We start from the raw sequence: 6,270 nt of genomic DNA, 5'->3' as shown, positions 1-6,270 counted from the left end.
TCTCCCTCTCTCAATCAGCACAGGCTAAATACAGTTCTACTGCCCTTGACTCATTCAATAAGAATCACAACATTTCATTACCCCCCCCCCCCATTCAAGTAATTTGAAACCCAACCCCAGCCTAAATCTATCACTTGGGCAACACAGCTCTGTTTGCTGGATACCTAGGTAGATTAGGTGTGAATGTAAATACAATCTGGTCCTGAAGCCTTTTCCCCCAGCCCCAGCTCATCACTAGCTGTTAGGGAGAGCTCATTTAGACTTTGCTTACAAATCATAATTTGAAATGAGTAGGTTGGCCAACGTCACCAAAATGAATGCACTGACTTCCTCATAAAAAACAACAGCTGTATAAGGAAGCTAATCTATGTTTATACTTTTCAAATCTATTATACTTTTTCAGATACATATATTTTATCATCCACTTTATATGCTTTTAAAGTGTGTATTAATGTTTCAATTTCAATTTCCAATCACTAAATTGGCAACACTGCATGTAACTAGTTCACAAAACTTGGGGGGTGTTAGGGAAATTCAGAGAGGGTGTAAGGAAATCCCTGAGTGCACCCACTCGGCACAGCCCCCTTCCACCGGGACCAGCTGCAGCGCAAAGGAGCTCCGCAGCTTCCCGGTGGGGGTGGGGGGGTCAGGGTCGTGACCGACTAGTGAAGTGAAAGGGGCGTGTCCTCTTCTCAGGCGCGGGGAGAAGTAGAAAGGGGCGTGTCTCTTTACCTAGGGGCGGGGAGATTTTTGCCCTCAGGTGTAGAGGGGCGTGTCCTCACTCAGCTGTGTGCGTGGCCGCGCCCGCCCTGAGGCTCAGCCGGCCCGGGCTGCTCCCAGTCCCCTCGCCATGGTGGCTCCTGGCGGGCTGGGCCGCTGCGTGGCCGCCTTCTGGCTGGCGCTGGCTTTCGACGCGCTGGGCCTGGTCGTGCTGCTGACGGGGGTCTTCGCCAACCTTTTCTTCTCGGACCTGCTCATTTACGCGGGCGGCATCGGCATCTTCCTCAGCCTCATCTGGTGGGTGTTCTGGTACGCGGGCAACCTGGAGGTGCCGCCCGCCGAGCTGCGCGACGACGTGGGGCTGGGCCCGCCCAAGGGCCGCGGGGACAGCCTGCTGCGGGGGCTGGTGAGGGGGCTGAGCACCCGCATCTCCACCGTCTTCTCCTCCGCTCCTCGCTCCAGTCCCCCGGCTCCCGCCGCCGCCACCATGGAGCTCCAGCCCGCTGACAGCCCTGCCCGCACCCAGCCCGTCTGAGCCCCGCGCCGCCAGGTGGGACCAAACACGGCTTCAAAGTCAAAGAAACGGAGAAGCAGCGATGGCAATGACACGGGGTGCAGGGGACAGCGCCCCCGGGCCGGAGGAGGGTGGGAGCGGGTGCCAGTGCCCCCGCCCGAGGGACGCCCCTCTTCTCCCCCGAGCGGGGAGAGGGGCTCCAGCCTAGCTGGCGGTCGCTGCGATGAGCCTGTGTGGCGCTAGCGGGTGGGTAGTGGATCAGGGCGAGCTGTGCAGCGATTGCGGCGGGGCCGGGGGGCTTTGACATGGAGTGTCTGGGAAATACAAACTTGAGGCGGGACGAGGCTGCTTTTCCTCGGACAAACAAGAGACCTTTCAATGCTGTTTCCATGGTACTGGCAGGGGAGGGTGCTATAGAGGGGTGTAGTTTAGAATAAGGAGAACTGATTAGCGAGGCAGGGCGAAAACTTGTTTTGGATTAGAACCTAAGGAGACTTTTTTTCCCTACCTGGGTTTTTTAGAGGATTGAACACTATATTTAGTTTGAAATGTTGCTGCGCTTTAGTAATATGATAGTATTGAGAAAAGAAAAAATTGGTCCGAGTACCAGGAAAAGTCCTAGAGCTGGGTTATAGACTGTGGGGACGTAATTCCTTGGGAACTGTTGCGTGTTTTTTTTTTTTTTTAATGTTAGAAAATTTTATTAGCATTTTTGGTAACGGTTGCTTGATGTATTTAAAGACAAGGCTGGACAAAGCACTGGTAAAAGTGATAGTGAGTTCGCAATTGAGTGGTTTAATGAACTGATGGGGTCTTCCATCTTAAAGTTATGAATCTTTATACACTGTACATGTAACAGGTTATCTTTGCCCCAAAAAGTTTACAATCTAAGAACATACTATTATGCATCTCACCAGGCTGTTCAAACTTGGAATATCACCTAGAAAGAGGCCAGTGCCTTGAAACAGCTGAACAAACAGACTTTAGTCCTGTGGGCTTCATTGAAGAAGACTATCACTTCTACTTGGTATACCTATCCAAGAGAGAATAATACAATGAAATCAAGAAGGACATTGCATGTACCACTCTTGCTTTCTTATATCCTTAGAAGTAGAATTGCAGCCAACAGCTTAAAATTCTACATACAGTGAAATAGTTCCTTTCCCTGATCTCTATAACCTCCTAAAGTGGACTTGCCATTACATACTGGGTAAAATTTGCATAGTCACTCAAGTGACTTAGCAGCCTAAAACCCACTTTCAAAGGTCACTTGATTGCAAGTCCTATTGAAAACTTTGCCCAATGTGATGATTAACCCAATATGTATATTTAAGAAGAAAAGTATGCTTAATAAGTAATGATCTAACTATAAAAACCTGTCAGTTGTCATATGAAAGGCTGCTATACTATGCTATAAGCCAGGGGTAGGCAACCTATGGCATGGGTGCCGAAGGTGGCATGCGAGCTGATTTTCAGTGGCACTCACACTGCCTGGGTCCTGGCCACCGGTCTGGGGGGGGCTCTGCATTTTAATTTAAGTTGAAATGAAGCTTCTTAAACATTTTGAAACCTTATTTACTTTACATACAACAATAGTTTAGTTATATATTATAAACTTATAGAAAAAGATCTTCTAAAAACATTAAAATGTATTACTGGCACGCGAAACCTTAAATTAGAGTGAATAAATGAAGACCCGGCACACTACTTCTGAAAGGTTGCTGACCCCTGATATAAGCAAATTTGCTGACCACTAAACACTTTACAGTATCAGTCCTGTTTGTGCAAAACTAACTTTTTAACAAGCAGCAGATAAAAAGCTGAACTAATTGAAAGGGCTACTCTCCTTCCCTCTTCCCCCCCCCACCCCCCCAAAAAAAGTTCTTGTTTGCTAAAAATGCTGCATAGATGAAAGGAAATAAGACTAATTTTTCTCTGTACTGGCCCTTCCGAATTCTGAGAGGAAACCTTATAGGTGGGGAGATAACTTAAAGCAGCATGCCAGCTCCACTTTCCTGTATGTGAAACCTATAGGAGGAGGTAAGGGGACAGCACAGCATTGCTCCAGCAGGTGACTTGGTGGCATTTAGTTTATCATTAACTATAACTGCAATTAAGAGAGGCTTTCATTACCAAATGACTTGCTTTTGTTTGCTTCTGGGTGTGGCTGTCACTAAACTTCTGAAGTTTAATATCTTGACTTATGGCAATGGACACATTTTGAGCTGAAGGAGAAATAACCAAGATTCACAAATAACTAATTGTTACTAATACTTATATTAGTTACTAATTAGAAACTAGTTAGTAATTAATATTAGTTACTAATACTAGTTACTAATAACAAATAACTAATTGTTAACCAACAAATAACTAATCCCCAAACTATTAGATTTATACTTGCACTACAGAAAAGGAATGCTTTGAAAGAAAATCTATAAAGTATGGCTAATGTTGTTTATCTTAAGATTTGTTTTTATTATAGCACCTAGAGGTCTCAAATAGCACAGTCCCTGACTCAAAGGATTCAGGTTAGGATTTTTGAAGGGGCTAAAGGAAGTTTTGTGTAAAATGGATTAGAACTACCCATATAAGTAAAACAAGTAGGTGGTATCTGCAAATTTAGCTTATTTTAATGAACATGAGTTCAATCAAATGTTACTTCAAATGATGTTAAAATTCAGAGAACTTTTCTTTAGATTTCATATTCACCAAGTCCTATTCTTTGAAATGGGATTCATTTGTGGCTTCTGTTTTTTTAGTTACCTGTATGGAGCCAAGTTTATTAGTTACATTTATAACGTAAGGTATATGTGGCACTGTGTAATAAATGAGCTCTGCCAAGTAAATAGCAGGTCTCTGCTTCAAATAACTTTTTATCTAATTGCATCGGTGAGTACAACACAGAACACAAACTGAATTACATAAGATTCGAGGTAGTAAGCTTCACCTTATACATAGCATGTGTGGGGTTTTTTTTGTTGGGTTTTCTTTTTTTTGTTTTTTTTTTCCCCTTGGGTAGGGGTAGTGGTGTTTGCATCTGAATTAAACTGAGTCTCCATTTCATAATGCTTATGAAAATTGTTTTCTAAAAGTACTTAGACATTTTGTCCCATAAATGAAGATTGCTTGCTGCTGGGACAAACCTGGGAGAAATTCCTCAAGTTGACCTACTAGACTGAATGTTTGGGGCAGAGATGCTGGAAAGATTAGTCTGTCAGCAGAGAATGTTTTGCACTGAAGTCGAAGACATTTCATTAACTTTATATTACTAGAAGTCTAAAAAGGTTCAAGCTTTAAGCAACTGTCTATATTTGTAATCAAAGTAAATCTGTTCTAAAATAAACTTAAATTAATTTAATAAATATATTAAAGGTAAAGAACACTTTAGATAACTTATTTGCCAGAAATATAGGTAAAAACATAAATTTTTATTTTTTCCCCTCCTTCAGCATCCATTGAAGACATGACTACTGATATTACTGCCACTTAAGAAAAAACTGTTGTAGTGGCATGTTGGAAAACTGGAAAGAAGACTTCCCTGTTGAAGAGGATTCTTTATTTATGGAATAATCTCTACTACCTTACTGGAATCTGTACCAAATAGACTTATAGAGCCATCTCTCTGCCAAATGTACATATTTCAGTGTTGGACTAGAGAATTTTAATTGTATTTATTGACAGCATTTCAAGCCATATGAAAGATTCCTCTGTTTTTTAAATTAAGTCATATTAGATTTCACATGTGAAAACTAATTGGTTTACACTTTTAACAAAATCTTAAACAGTGTTTCATAAGTAATTTCAGCATCTTGTGTATAAATACTTGTTTAAATGCCTGAAAAAGTAGAAGGAAAAGCTCTCATTTTAACCAAGGTATAGAAGTTAAATTACTGTGAACGTGTTTTTACTGTGGCAGTGCAATGCCTTATTTGTAAGGGTGATTTTGGTATCCCTTTGTGAAGCAGTTTTGGAAACCACTGATGTAAGATTATAAATTTAATAAAGTTTGTTTTTTACTGTAAATACACAACTTACTGTGACCCAATGTTTAATCATTAATGTCAGAATGTACTCCTTTTCCAGATTTTTTTTAAACTGTTTTAAGTATCTTAGCTGGACAGATAAAATTAATGAGTGTTTTGACATGGCAACCATTTTTCTTCTGAGAGAACAGGAAGAACTGCTGTAATGTGAAGAAGCAGGATCGAACTATGAGAGGAAGCCTTATCCCAAAATACTGTCCTAACATTGCAGCATTCTAGAAACTACAGACTTTTTTTAAACTTGAGTAGAAGACAATTGTTTTTTGGTAGTGCTTAACCTACATAGTCAGTATTACTAGTTTGATTTAATTCCCCACCCCCCAGAAATACTGTTCAAAAATAGAAGATGTAAGAATAAGGAAGAGGGTTTATATTGGAGCTAAAGGTAGCTGAGGACCTGTGTTGGACAGGTTCCTGCATGAGTTACTTATCTCTCTTGCTGAATAAAGTGAGCACGGGATTCAGTCCTACCATGGGCAAATAAAGGTGGGTCTTATACCTGCACTGGATTTCTGGGTGAATCATTCTTGTGTGCCACTTGCAAATTGTTGATAATGAATGAATTAATGCAAAATAATCAGGGTCCGTCACAACTCTGGCAATCACTCAAAAAATCCTCTCCAGTAAATGGTGTTAAGATCTCCTTTTCTGCTGGTTACTTCCTCTTCATTTTATAGAGATTTTTATCTACGATTCTGTCCAGGGAAATGGAATAATCTCCTTTTTCTGTGAAACTACCCAGTGGCCACCTTGATCTTTCCCTCTCCACTAATGACTGCCTGAAATCATCTTCTTTAAGGCACAAAATGTATCCTCACTTCTGCTTGCAGTATTGCAAGAGTAACATTCATAGAGGGTTTGTTTTTTTTTAAAAATTACAGCTAGAGTAGGTTCAGATGCAGGGTTTTTTTTTAAGTTCCTCTATGTACAGACATAAATTTTAATAATTCAGTTGCTAGGAATATTGAAAATCGCTTTTTGGTTCACTAGTGT

The 6,270-nt window shown here is 41.2% G+C and overlaps 1 long non-coding RNA gene across 1 annotated transcript; it reads left to right on the top strand.

Moving 5' to 3' along the window:
- The first annotated feature begins 692 nt into the window (after window positions 1-692).
- On the top strand, window positions 693-5,264 carry LOC117883494. The gene is made up of 2 exons (XR_004647299.1): window positions 693-1,270; window positions 4,684-5,264. It is a non-coding gene; the product is annotated as an uncharacterized LOC117883494 (long non-coding RNA).
- The last annotated feature ends 1,006 nt before the right edge of the window (window positions 5,265-6,270 follow it).

Source organism: Trachemys scripta, chromosome 10 (genome assembly GCF_013100865.1).
Source record: "Trachemys scripta elegans isolate TJP31775 chromosome 10, CAS_Tse_1.0, whole genome shotgun sequence".
Classification (NCBI taxonomy): Eukaryota; Metazoa; Chordata; order Testudines; family Emydidae; genus Trachemys; species Trachemys scripta.
Note: the sequence above shows the minus strand (reverse complement) of the source record. Positions and strands in the feature narration are given on the sequence as shown.